At 38.6% G+C, this 14,038-nt stretch overlaps 1 protein-coding gene and 1 long non-coding RNA gene across 9 annotated transcripts in view; one reads left to right on the plus strand and one right to left on the minus strand.

Moving 5' to 3' along the window:
* Positions 1-11,352, minus strand: part of LOC120317382 — a 192,393-nt gene extending 181,041 nt beyond the window's left edge. The window contains exon 1 of the long non-coding RNA XR_005559218.1: positions 11,162-11,352. This is a non-coding gene — a long non-coding RNA (uncharacterized LOC120317382). The remainder of the gene's footprint in view (positions 1-11,161) is intronic.
* Positions 11,353-12,223: 871 nt separating this feature from the next.
* The window catches only part of PEX2 (peroxisomal biogenesis factor 2), a 34,236-nt gene continuing 32,421 nt past the window's right edge, over positions 12,224-14,038 (plus strand). For 2 of the 8 annotated variants that reach the window (XR_005559214.1, XM_039363952.1), the window contains exon 1: positions 12,375-12,497. The gene's annotated coding sequence lies outside the window, so the exon portion shown is untranslated. Of the gene's footprint in view, positions 12,498-14,038 lie in introns of all 8 variants that reach the window. The other 6 variants (XM_039363953.1, XM_039363955.1, XM_039363956.1 and 3 more) reach the window with 5 other exon arrangements.

A 14,038-nucleotide genomic window follows, 5' to 3' on the forward strand; every position in this document is an offset into this window, starting at 1 on the left:
GCAACAATCAAGTGATCCAAATAGCTGTTTCAGTTAAAAAAAAAAAAAAAGCTTTGCATCTGAATCACAGTATCACAACAAATCCAGAAAGGCAACATCTTCAATGGGTACATCAGTTACAACTGCCTGGAGCAAGATTCTTTAGAGACATATACCCATCCTCTTTACACATCCAGAACAGACTACTGCAATATATTGTACATAGTATTGCTTTCAAAGACTATCCAGGAGTTACAAAATGAGCATATCTACTGGCCAGTGACAGCTACCATAGTACTTAAAGCCATTGATTAGGTGCTGCATTGCTTCCTAGTCGTTCAAAGTGCTGGATTCAACCTATGAAGGCTTTTATGGTTTGATAACTATTTAGCTTTAGGACCATGTTATAAAGTAGAACTGATCCATCGGTACCTTTGTCCTCTTTATATAAAGTTCAGAGAGGGAGAGCAAATAAGAATGTTTCCATCGTCTCTATCCATTTAGAACAGCTTGCATCTGGATATCTGGGTGGTGTCTCGGAAGCAAAAAAACAGTGTTTTTAAATAGAGCTTTTAATCTGGAAATATGGTTTTGTTTTCTAGATGCCGAAGGAGGGTTGATGGATATTTTTATTGATTTTCAGTATTTCTTTCATTGTATTTGTCTGTGGTCAGCCATATATAAATATCACAATAAATATTTTAAAAATAATCCTTCAAACTCCTTATGTTGTAACTGGTATCTAAACTAAGATAACTGTATCTAAACTGGTATCTACACAATGCAGAATTCCAATCTGTTTAAAACAACTTTGGTTATTGTGTGAAATCAACATTTCACTGATGACTTGAGCAAGAAAGCAAAGTCTGCTATGAACACAAATGACAGTGATGATATTCAATATTTTTAAAAGATGCACATGGTTGATCATGTTTAGTTGTTCTGTAATATGGGTCACTGGCTATTCCTTTCAGATATACTTGCATAGTATATATTATATTTAACAGCATTTTTATTAGCAATATAGAAAAGATGAAGAATTTGTTGCCTGAACTATTTGGCACTTTTATTGGCCCAACAACATGCTGCCCTGATAAATAACTTCTGAAGATTAGGTGTCAGGATTAAACTAAACATGTATAGCATGTACTGCACTGTACTGTAGCTAAACATCTATAGAAATCCACAAGCAATGTAATTTGCTTTTTTTTAAAAAAATGTAAAAAAATTACATTGAAGTGTAGGTGCTTAAATTTCAATAAGTTAAGTTCTGTCTTGAATAGGCAACATTAGCCTATGCTTTCCCATTGTGCATTTCCAAACAGAATAGAAAATGTAACTCCTTTCAGATGTGGTGGGTCCTTTAACCTTGAAGTAAACATTTCTTCCCAAACATCTGGAAAGTCCCTACCTTTGTCCTAGAATAGTGTTTCTTAACCTCAGCAACTTTAAGATGTGTGAACTTCAGTCTGCACATCTTAAAAGTTGCTGAGATTGAGAAATGCTGTTGTAAAAAGCAACTCTGAGAAAGCACAAGGCTTATATACTGTATTGTTTGCTGTTCCAGCAGTAACATCAAAGATTTGAAGAAGCTGAGCTGATCTCTTATTCCAAAGTGCTCAGAAGGCACATAGTGATGGGAGATAGAACATTTTGGTTCTGCAGCTCTACTTTTAACATGCCCGTACCAAGAACACTCAGTTAGCATTATTTCTCCTTTTTTATATGGTAAAGTTAAAACATGTCCCTCAAAGCCAATTTCTATTAGTTATCCAGCCTCTAATTTAGGTTTTATATTGTTCAAAATTTGCTTGGCATTTCTGTGTAGACATTTTGTAAGCCACTCAGGGCACTGAAAAATGTGCAGGTGGGGAGGTAACGTCCATAAATAAGTAAAATGGTTTGCTAATAAGCCATTCAAATTTTCTAACCAAGAGTATTCAAGGAAAATTATTTTTCCTTCTATGTAAACCGTATTCCATGTATAAAAACTGGGTCAGATTTTCACTGTAATAGCTACCTTTGAAGTATTAAAAATTCAATAAGTTTCATTTAGTTACATCCCAGTCTCCTCCTTGACATTTCCCTCTTCTTCTAGTTTCTAGTTTGCACAATTACACAAAAGAAAGAGTTCAAGGCAGTGTGAGGAATACTTATCTTCCCACTTTTGTCACTGCTTGGATAATTGGAAAGAACAGGTGAGCCCAAGGAAAATCAGTTCCTCATCAATGCCCTCAGTTTTTGTTCCTGTAAATTTTTATTTTCACCTATTGAATATGTTGAATCAATGTCACTCCATTACAATAAACCCTGGGGAATTACATACCATATTTAATAGGGGCATCCTCTCTAAGTTGTATGCATGGTAAATGGGATCCTCTCTTTTATTTTATCCCCTGAATCTCCTGATTTTCTCCTACTGAATTTCATTAATTAAGGTAGCTCTATTATATTAAACAGTCTTGTCCTTGATATTACAGAGGCAAAAAATAGTGAGGGGGGGAAATGCCATGCCTGTAGACCATCCCCAGGGAAATTGATGTTTATACTCTTTTTTCCCCTGCAGCCTTTTTTTGCCTCACTTAACAGTAGACCAGCACACATTCATTCCATTCAATAAAAAAAAAATCAAGTGGTTGAGGAAGCCACCAATTCTTTTCCAGCTCATATTTTAATTTCTTCCAAGATATCCTGTTCCTTGCTAGCAGTCTGAAAAGATGCTCATTGCAAACACCTGAGGGCATGTCAAAATAAGATTTGGAATCTCATTTTTGTCATATTAAAAACACACTAAAGTTAATATTAAAGAATGCAAACTGAAAACAGTTTCTCTGGAATATTTCATTTAGTGGCCAATGTGTTTCAGTACTGTACACCACAACTTTGAACTTTGGTACCATTTTCCAAAGCAGTGATATTTTATATTGCTTCACAAGGTGTGATTGTCACAACCTATAAAGTTATTTTTAAAGCTCACTTTAAGAATATTCTACACCTAATACAAATTATGCAGTACTGATGGTACCACAATCAGAATCATTTACTGCATGTACAGTGGCAATTGTACCATTGTTAAGCTGCCATTCAAAGATTTTGTTATACGCGAAGAGAGCATCCCATACATACATAACAGCCTTTTCTGTCAATCACTTTGTTTCTGCACAGATCTAGCATCAAATTTGATTATTAAATTGCGACAGGCTAAAAAACATTGGTTCCGCATCAGAACAATCTGATCCAAGATGGAAAAAAAATAAAAAAGAACAAAAATGCTTTTCCTCACATATATTCTACATCCCAAACCATTTATCAGTATTCAGTTCCACATTCCAAAAGAATCAGAGCGAAGAATTAATATAAGAAGTTTCATATGTCATTTAATGATAATTTGGTCACTATCAAAACAGCAATTAACTGAAGGAAGAGGATGTTATCTATTAACATCAGCAAAGAAATTCCATTCCAAAGTCCACAGCTATTGAGGAATAAGCACACAGGTAGTCCTCGAGTAATGAAAATTGGGGCCAGAATTGATATCTCTAAAGTTGGAAAGTACAGCATCATTTTACTACTTAATGATGGAAATCCTATTATCACGACCCCAAGAGATGTGGATTGTTAAGCAAGAAGAGGCAGTAATTCCAAGTAAGGAGTATAAGGGGTGCCACTGGAAGTGCCAGGAGTCTGGCAGAAAGAACAGCACAGGGTATAAGTCATGGAAGGCTTGGAAGGGCCACTACATGCTGCAGGTGGGCAGGGATGTGTATTGCAGGCAGTAAAATGGGAGACTTACCAGAACAACTTGCAACCTTCCCTGCCAGCTTCCCCATTGGCTTTGTGGGTAAATGGCTGGGAAGGTGTAAATGGCAATCATGTGATTGCAGCTCCCTGCAATGTTCATGAGATGGGCACCCAAACATTCAGATCATAACCCCATGACTGTGGAAGTTCTACAGTAGCTAGAACCTTGAAGACTGGTTGTACATCCATTATTTTCAGTGCTGCCATAACTTTGAACAGTCACCAAATGAATGGATGTAAATTAAGGATGACATGTATTCAATAAATAGTCAATAATCATATTAGAAAACTTGTGAGAGGTGGAGTATGGTACACAGATATATAAACTTGATAAATAATAATACATTTTTAATAATGGTTATTTTATATTTTTATAATGGTTGCTTTTATAAAGTTGTTGTTTTATCTGATTGCTATACCCTGCCTATAATCACTTCATATGACATGGGTGGCCATATAAATTTGATAAACAATAACAGTTCTTGTTTAATGACTGCCTTATTTAGCAACTGTTTACAGCTGATGTAATGATATGTGAGAATGACCTTGAAGGACAAGAAGAAGAGATGCTTCCTTGGAAACTATCAGACAAGGACAGGGAAGCCCACAGTTGCTCAACAGTCAGAAAAAGAAACTTAGGAAAAACCCACCAAAGTGGATAAAACAGATAAAAGTGCTGGCAGGAGCTGTGCTTCAGACTTGCAAGGTTCTGTTAATGTAACTTTACAGTAAAGTAGAATTAGCTCATCTGGTTTCCTACCCGCATTGCCTAGGAAGACTGAAATCAATCTTGTAGTTTATTCCTCTGATGGATAAGCAACTGTGGGCTTCCTTGTCTGATTGCTTCCCAGGTAGCATCTCTTCCCCATTTCCCTCAAGGACATTCTCTCATACTAGCACAATTACAATGGTGATGGATAATTTTAAAATGAAGCCTTATATTTATGGCATTTGCTTAACAACTAAGTTACCAGTACCAAATGTGTTCATTAAACAAGGACTACTTGTAGAAGGGAGAAATTGTCTCTCTGTGTTAAAAGTCCTATTTGCCAAATAAAAGGCAAACATCAATAAAGCCCACGATATAAAAAATTAAAAATTAATTAAAAATTAAATTAAACCTGTATTTCTGTAATGACTGGTGGATCTGATGGCTTTCAGATGCTTTCAACTCTTGAATTGGGTAGAAAATGGCTAGAAAATATCCCAAACTGAAGGTCTCCAAATATAGTGGTCTGCACTGATCGTTGCATAACAAAAAGTAAAGGGACTGCAGGCATTACCAAAAAAAAAAAAAAAAAAGGTTACAGAATCAGGGTAAAATGACAAAGCCCAATGCATTACAGATATTTATTGAATGTGAATCAAAAGTTGGTAAACTATATTTTTCTTGGGTTTTTTTCTCCTGCTTGGTCCTAAAGCATTTATTTTGCTTTCACTCAATTAATTTACTAATTAAACAACAATTAAATTTAAAGTCACCTTGGCCAAAGCATGATTTTAATTAAAAGCAGGGGCATACAGATGGAAAGACAAGGAACATCAACCATTAGTAGAAGTTGATGTTCTTTCAAGTGTTGAAAATGAACAAAAAAGAAAACATAAATGAGTCAATCTCTCTGGCCAGTATCCATCCTCAGCAGAATATTTTCTGCTATGCTTCTGAAAAGGATATATCATGCAATTTATATCAGCTTTATAACTGCTAATTTCTCATTTTAAGTACGCTTTGTTGGTTTTCCCTCAACATCTGCCTGTTTTATTGTAATGTTCAGTATATTCATACTTTAAGTTATTTAATGGGCACTGTTAAGTATCTTTAAGCAAGGAATATGTTTATCCGTATTTTGCTGTTATACTGCATTGAAATCATTTAATATGTGTTTCCTTAAACAAAACAGATTAATATTTTAATTTCTGATTAAGATGGAATTCTACTTTCCATTGCATATTGGGGTACAAGGGCAAAGATGGGAACCAACTTGCTAAAAAAATTTTTTAAAAGACTAGAAACTAGATTAAATTTTAAAAATAACACTCATGTGACTATAACTTTGATCAAAACAGTGCACAGTAGCACACCTTTTGTATAACGAAGTCTACAGAAAAAGCACTAAACTTACAAAAGCCATTGAAAAAGAAATCATGGGGCCTTGATAGATCACATGCTGATAACACTACTGTTGGAGTTTCAGTGGAAACCTGGTTCAGTATAATTAACAAAAGGATTTGAACTGCACAAAGACAAGAGTAAATTTTTACATAGAAGTTCGAAAAAAGAGATAGGATTCAAAGCTCTCCCACTAGCCAAAAACGATGGATAATGCAAGCAGAGTTTAGCTCTAAAGAAGGTGGAGAGGAAGCTGAGCTATCTGATAACTACGTATGTTTGTCTGCAAATGGTAAATTACAACAAAGCTCTATAAATTACATACTTGTTTCTCCCCCTTCTTAAAATTGTTCAGTTAAGATCCAAGTCCCTTGACGTTTGGGAAAACCATGAAATCTTCAAAGAGCAATATCCTAGTAGATCATAGTAGTATACAGGGGTATAGTAATCATGCCATAATTTATATCATCTTATGAGTAATACCTAAGAAGACCCAAAATTTCCTTAGGTAGTCTCGATATGATTTGGAGGCATGTATTCCATTAAGCAAAATATGGTTGGATTTTGTATTGACTTACTATATAGCAGGGGTGTCAAACTCAATTTCATTGAGGGCCGCATCAGCATTGCGGTTGCCCTCGGGGGGACTGGGGGGGTGCGGCCTACTGGGTGGGCGTGGATGGAGTGGGTGTGGCCTACTGGTTGGGCATGGCCAGCTCTACATCATTCACGTCAAGGGTGCCTGGGCAAGAGTGGGACAGATCTGAGGGTCTCTGGCAGAAAGGGGTGGGACCAGGGCAGAGCTCATCAAACCGGATATGTAAAGTAGGCGAGGGCCATTTGCTAGCCACTTCCAGGCGATGATGCATTTCTTCATTCCTCATAAAGGGTGACACCTCCCCAGCATGCACCGAGGGGGTGGGGCCAACATGGCAGGGGCTGGTTCTTCGCTGTTTTCAGACAGCCTTGTGGAGCTAAGACTGAAAGCATTTCAGCATAGATGGCCACCACAAAATTGTACATTGGCTCCCGGTCAGCCTGGGCCAGGGCCAAGGCAGCGGAGGCCGTTCCCTCACTGTTTCCAGGATGGCTTCACGGGCCACATCCGGCCCCCGGGCCTTGTGTTTGACATGTCTGCTATATAGGATGAATCTAGCCATGCAGTTTGTAAACTGTGGTTTATAAATTAATACAATTTATAATTTCAGCCAATTGTTAGTTCCTGGGGAAAAAAAAAAACTAAATAACCCATGGCCTGGTGCAACATCAGCCAATCATCTATTGTAGTCCCACTTTTAGCCATAACTGTAGTGCCACAGATGAATTTAAATACTACAGCTCTTCCATGTATCTATCCTAACCACAGCAAACTGTGATAACAAAATGGGATGCATATGTTGACACTATCATACAAATACTGCCATTACATATCTCTGTTCAACATCTGATATAAGTACTGTACCTAACTAACAGCAATGGAGCAACATGATGACATATATTTTGTCTCTAAACTTATTTTTCATGTAGGGTCCAATTTTCTTCATCACAACTATTATCTTTATCACATACCAAGTAAAGTAGAAAAAAGTGCTACCATATATGTACATAGCTATGGATTATCAGAAGTTGGTACTGAAGAAAAGACATGGGGAATGACTTTCAATTTTTTTAAAAAAATATTTTCTTAAATTTATGTCCCATCCATCTCACTATCAAAGTAACTCTGGGCAGCTTAAAACACAATAAAAACAAGAACATAAAATATTAAAAATGCAAAACGCATTAATAAGACTTGAGCAAAAGTAGGAACCAGACACACGGATAATACAGAGGTGGAATCTTCTTTTTTAGTCCACCTTCAATGTAGAATGTCCTCATTGGGGCCTCAAGCCATCAAAGTATTATTTTTAAATGTAGGTATGGAATTTCATGTAATATAATACAATATTCACATCTTACTTTTCTTAAGACAAACATCTGAATTCCTTAGTAAACTCCAACACAAATAAGCAGAGAAAACATAATCTAATACTATTGCCTCCTCCAATGAAAAATCCAGGTAAAAGTCCCACTTTTAGCCAGAGCTGTAGTGCCACAGCTGAATCTCAGCAATCAATTTAAATACTACAGCTCTTCCATATCTGGTCACACTGAAATTCTAGCAGAAGATGATGCAAGCTATGACCGACAGGCTATGGAAAATAGAAAGCAATTATTGAAGAAGAGCACCTATTTCAAATTGTTAAAATGCCTTGAAAATTCCATCTAATTTACAAATTAAAACAATGCACTGACATGTAAAAAAAATCCAAAACAAATTTTGATTGCTTTTTTAACATTCCATTGTCTACACAAGCTTGTAGTCAATAACAAACATGTTATTTCCATGGTGAACTATTTCTCCCCTTCCTGTGGAGAAAAAAAACAAAACTTTGCCAAAGCTGAATTTTCCTTTTCTGGTATCCATTAGGGTCTGCTTTGGTCCCTAAATATACAGGAATATACAGGAATTAGAGTTCAGATTTGATATAACAAGCTCCATTTGTCTAATTAATCAGTAAAAATTAATGTAAAGTGGAATCATCTAGGGTCATTATAAAATACTACTTACATCAACTTTCAACTGTAACTTCAATTACACAAATGTTTATTGTAAATAAATTGCTAAATACTTGCAATTCTTAATTCCTTCTTGTCCCTTTTTAAAATTACAGCATATCTGCAATTAAGAGATCATTAATATCCATAATATAACACAACCTTCAAAGTTATTTCTTTATCTTTTGGAATCTATATAGCTCCATTAGCTTTAATGAGAATCATGTGCACATGTCAAGGAGCAAATGGGCCAATTAGAGCTAGTACAAGGTATTCAACTCATCATGAAAGTCATATTCAAGGTTATTTCAAAACATGCATAGGAATACTGTATGAGTTCTATACCAGCATAGAACATGGCTGCCAAGCAGTAATTGGGTATGTCTAGTTTAACGAAGAGAAGGATGAGGGGGGACATGATAGCAGCGTTCCAATATCTCAGGGGTTGCCACAAAGAAGAAGGAGTCAAGCTAGTCTCCAAAGCACCTGAAGGCAAAAAAGAAGCAATAGATGGAAACTAACCAAAGAGAGAAACAACCTAGAACTAAAGAGAAATTTCCTGACAGTTAGAATAATTAACCAGTGGAACAACCTACCTCCAGAAGCAATGAATGCTCCAACACTGTAAGTTTTTAAGAAGAGACTGGACAGCCATTTGTCTGAAATGGTGTAGGGTTCCTGCCTGAGCAGAGGGTTGGACTTGATGACCTCCAAGGTCCCTTCCAACTTTATTATTATTATTATTATTATTATTATTATTATTATTATTATTAACTATTCCATTTCTGTTGCTATTAACACAATGGTACAGAAAGGTATACTGTATTGTTTAACATGAAATGCATGTTGAGGCACACTATAGTAAACATCCAGGTACATGACTCCATGCTGTATGTTCCACGGTAAGTAAAAATGCAAGCCTTTTGAAAGAGAAACAGTTGTTGAGTCCTCAGTTAATGACAACTCATTCTGTCACTGTTTAAAGTTACAATAATGCTGAATGAGTGGTACTTATGACTGATCCTTAAAATTCTGGCTGCCCCAGCACCCCCATGGGTACAATTTGAGTCTTTGCCTTGCACTTGCAGTGTCCCATAATCACCATTTGAATTCTTCCTTGCCTGCTTCTCATAAGTAAAGTCAAAGAAGAAGCCATCAAGGAAGGTCACAAGTTGGTCCTATAACTCATATCTAATCCCACAGCATTTTATCCTAAGAAGACCCCAGCTATGGAGTATAAGATCTGAGGGATCTCATACTCGATGTCATGTGTGTGTCTGCAACAGCCACCTGCATGCTACAGTGTTCACACTCACCTGACCATGATTGCCACCAGTGACTTTTCCACACCTAGCAGCAATCACCTGCAGCCCAGCCACTCTTGTATTGCAAGGGCTACTTACACATCACCCCCAGCTCCACTAAAGGTGCATCTCATGGGCCACACACACCCTACCTGCCAGCCACCGGGGCCCTGCCACACTCATGTAGCCTTATCTGCCTGCCAGCCTGCTTGCAAGCCACTTGGTATTTAATGACTTGCAATGCTCATTTAACTACAGCAATGTAAAGTATCAGGATTACTATCTTTAATTAATAATGATGGTGGTGGTGGTGGTGGTGGTGGTGATGATGATGTTGGAAGGGACCTTGGAGGTCATCTAGTCTAGCCCCTATACCATTTCAGACAAATGGCTGTCCAGTCTCTTCTTAAAAACTTCCAGTTTTGAAGCATTCACAACTTCTGGAGGCAGATTGTTTCACAATAATTGTTCTAACTGTCAGGAAATTTCTCCTTAGTTCTAGGTTGCTTCTCTGATTAAGTTCCATCTTTACTTCTTGTCCTGCCTCTTCTATGTGGCAGCCTGAGATATTGTAACACTGCTATCATGTAACCCCTCGTCCTTCTCTTCATTAAACTAGATATACCCAATTCCAGCAACCGTTCCTTGTTTTAGGCTCCAGTCCCGTTTATCTTTGTTGCTCTTCTCTGCACTCTTTGTAGAGTCTCAACATCTTTTTTACATTGGATGCAATATTCCAAGCATAGCCTTACCAAGGCGTTATAAAGTGATATTAACACTTCATGTGATCTTGATCTTGATGCAGTTATAAAACACAAATCACGTGACATTAGTTCCTGTGTACAGGTAATCCTCAGTTAATGTTGGTAATTGGAATTGCAGTGTTAGGTATTGCTATCACTTAATTATAGCAATATCTAACAGTGCAATTCCAATTACCAACATTAACTGAGTATTATCTGTACACAGCAACTAATTTTTTAAACACCAAAGATAAATCATGTAATAAATTCTTTCAAATTAATGAAATTATCTGAACTCCAAGCTTCCTGGGTTGGCGATGGGGGGGGAGTTAATCTCTGAATGATTATTTAAATATATATTTACAATTTTAATAAAATATTAAATTTATATCTTGCTCAACTCCCAAACATTTTGGCATTGCTAAACAACTCTTGACCCCTTTGAAAAAAAGTGGCATTGCAAAAAAAAAAAAAAAAAGCTCCGATGCCTTTGGGGGAGGGAAAATGCGGCCTTGCAAAAACGGATGCCTTCGGAAAAACAAAAACAAAATCATGATAGATAAGCTTCCCAAAGTTATTAGTATTTATACCTAAATGGAACATCAAGGTTCACAGGCAGTCTATACCTGCAAATATTTTTTGCTGCGGGACAAATAAAAACTCAGATACGAGTATTTTCTCCTCGGGGAAGCCTTCAGAGATGCTGCGATCCGGCCAAGGATGAACCAGCCCACCTGCGCTAACCAACCTCTTCCCACTATGTTCCAGAGGGTCTTTCCCTAGTGATGTATTCGGAATCGTCCCGCCCCCATCTCGTTCCGAGCCCTATTTTTCTGAACTGGTAGCTCATTGGTTACCATTTAGTGCCGCCCCTCCGCTGTGATTGGACCCATATAGCGCTCGTCAAATAGCTGATCCCATCAAGCGGCTTCGGATTTGAGTTTTCCCTCTCTAAGAGCTTTTGGAAAGAACATGAGCTGAAAGAGTTCAGTTCCCGATACGGATAGCGAGATTCCGAGTCTCTTTAGGAAACCATGTTTCCTTCCCCCCCACCACCGACCCCCCCGGGGCGGAAATGGGAGTTGCATAGAGAAAAAAGCCAGTAAAATCGTCTTATCGCCATAGCTCCTTCACCTCCCTTCCTCCCCCTCACAAATAAGGGTTAGGCTCTTTCAAAGTCAGGTCTTATTTTAGCTTTTATAAAGAGCTTGGTTATTACCCACAAATTACTCATTTTGGAGGATGCCTGGGGACGAACGTAGGATGGGGCCAGTGATTTACGAGTCCTCAAATGTGGGAGTTTTGCAGAATGAACAGAATGCTGCAGTTTTTCCATTATTGCAGGCTGGGTCGTACAAGATTCAGCGCTGTAAACCTCCAAGCAGAGTGACTGCTTAGGTCTTAGGAGGATTTTACATTTACATTTTACATTTCCATTCTCCCACCCAATAGCTGCTTCGGACTTTATCCAACTTTATTATCCAACCAGAAAAAGCACTCCAATTGAAGCAGGCCATGAATTCCTGCTTGCCTCTCTTAAAACAAATTCCTGGCGCCGCTTCCCTAAAATGGAAAATGAAGCGTCTCCCAACGACCGGAATGGAGAAGTTTTTTTTTCCTATCTCTATGAACAAAACTGAGACTCAAACTTACAAAGCGGCCAGGAAGCAACCTCTCTAGGAAATGGGAGCGAGTTTAATCAGCGTTTCCTGTTTCTTCTCCAATTGTCGGCTCCCGTCCGGAGCTGCTGGGCGCGCATGACTATCGAGGGCCGCGAGATGACGACAGCGGAAAGAAGAGAGGAAAGACAACTCCGGCCCTTCTAGGTACCTCAGCTAACGAACTCGTTGCTCGGTGTGAAATCCGGGTCATCTCTTCCCCGCCCACTGAACCCCTGAGCTGCTACGGCCGAGGCGGCGGTGGCGCTTCCCCAGAAGCCCCTCCCTCAGGAGGAAAACGGAGGTCAGTCAGCGAGGGATGGAGGGCTAGCCAGCCGGGACTGATGAGGCTAGAGGGAGAGAGGTCAAGGGGTTCCTTCCACGGGGCAGACCGGCTCTGAAGCGCGAGGGACATGTTTGTTTGTTTTTTCCCCGGACAAGCAGAAACGCAACAAACAGCTTTTTTCTTGTCCTGCGTCGAAGAGCCTATCCAGTTGAATTTCTGCCTGTCGTGGAACGTTTTTCTTTCCCCTTTATCCTTGGACAGCCCTGCGAATGTTAGAAAGGGGCTTCGTCGCTGGAAGAACCCCCCTCCCTCCCGCGTGGGTTGGGAGAGGGACAATAGCAAATATTCTAAGCGAAGAGCAGATTTAGGAAGGAGAGCGTGTTCGGCTCAGTGGGACATACATTTGTTAGAAACACAAGAAGGGCCACCTCAATGGCCATTCTTAAACTTTGAAACCTTCCATTGACGGGGAAAAAAAAAACATTTGACTCATAAATTGACTTAGAAATGTGGCTGATTTTAACCATTGGCTCACACAATCTCTACACGATTGTTTCACTGTGTTTTATTACTTGTGTTATTGCCTTACTGTGATTAAAAATGTTTGAAAATCAAAGTGCTTCATGTTACTGGTTCAAAAAAAAAAATAGTAGTAGTTGAAATTGTATCTTCCATTTAGACATCAAGCTTATACAGTTCATTCTTCCTTAGCAGGAAACAATTTTGTGGTGTTCTCACTATGCCTGCACAGGTAGTCCTTACAGACGGCAATTGAGGTCAGCAATTCCATGATGAACAGTGTTGTTATAAAGTGAAACTGACCATGCTTGACTTAGGTTAATTCTCACTATGGTCTTTAAGCAAATCACCACATTGGTTAAATGCAACATAAGGTGACTGCAACTTGCTATTTCCTGCCAGCTTCCCCATTGATTTTGCTTGTTGAAATCCAGCTATGAAGTTTGCAAATGGTGATAATGTGGGTGAGGATGCTGTGAACATCAAAAATGTGTGCTGGTTGCTAAACACCTGAATTACAATCAAGTTTATGTGGAAATGCTGTGATAGCTGCAAGTTCAAGGACCAATTGTAAATCTTTTTAGGCTGTCATAACTTCAGATAGTCACTGAACATGCAGTGCTTCTCAGTCTTGGCAATTTTAAGATGTGTGGACTTCAGCTCCAAAAATGTTGGAAGGGGAAGGGAGTTGAAGTCCGCACATTTTAAAAATTGCCAAAGTTGAGACACTGCTATACTATTTATTTCACACTTCTTAACTGTCCATCTCCCACAGATCCTATATAGCAGGCATGTGAAACTGCTGGCCCGTGGGCCGGATGCGTCACACTGAAACTGCAACCACCCCATTGTTGGCAATGGGGAAAAAGTCATGATACATTGTGCAACATCAAATGATGTCGTGAGTTTGACATGCCTGCTATATAGGATTGTGGTATTAAAGATGTTAATTCCCCAGGCTATACAATATTTATCAAATGTTATTGGTAGCGTTGCTAAGAGCCATTCAGAGTTTCACAGCCCACTTAATCAGCTCTCCA

This window comes from Crotalus tigris, unplaced genomic scaffold, assembly GCF_016545835.1.
Source record: "Crotalus tigris isolate CLP2741 ecotype Arizona unplaced genomic scaffold, ASM1654583v1 scf7180000019636.1259824, whole genome shotgun sequence".
NCBI lineage: Eukaryota > Metazoa > Chordata > Lepidosauria > Squamata > Viperidae > Crotalus > Crotalus tigris.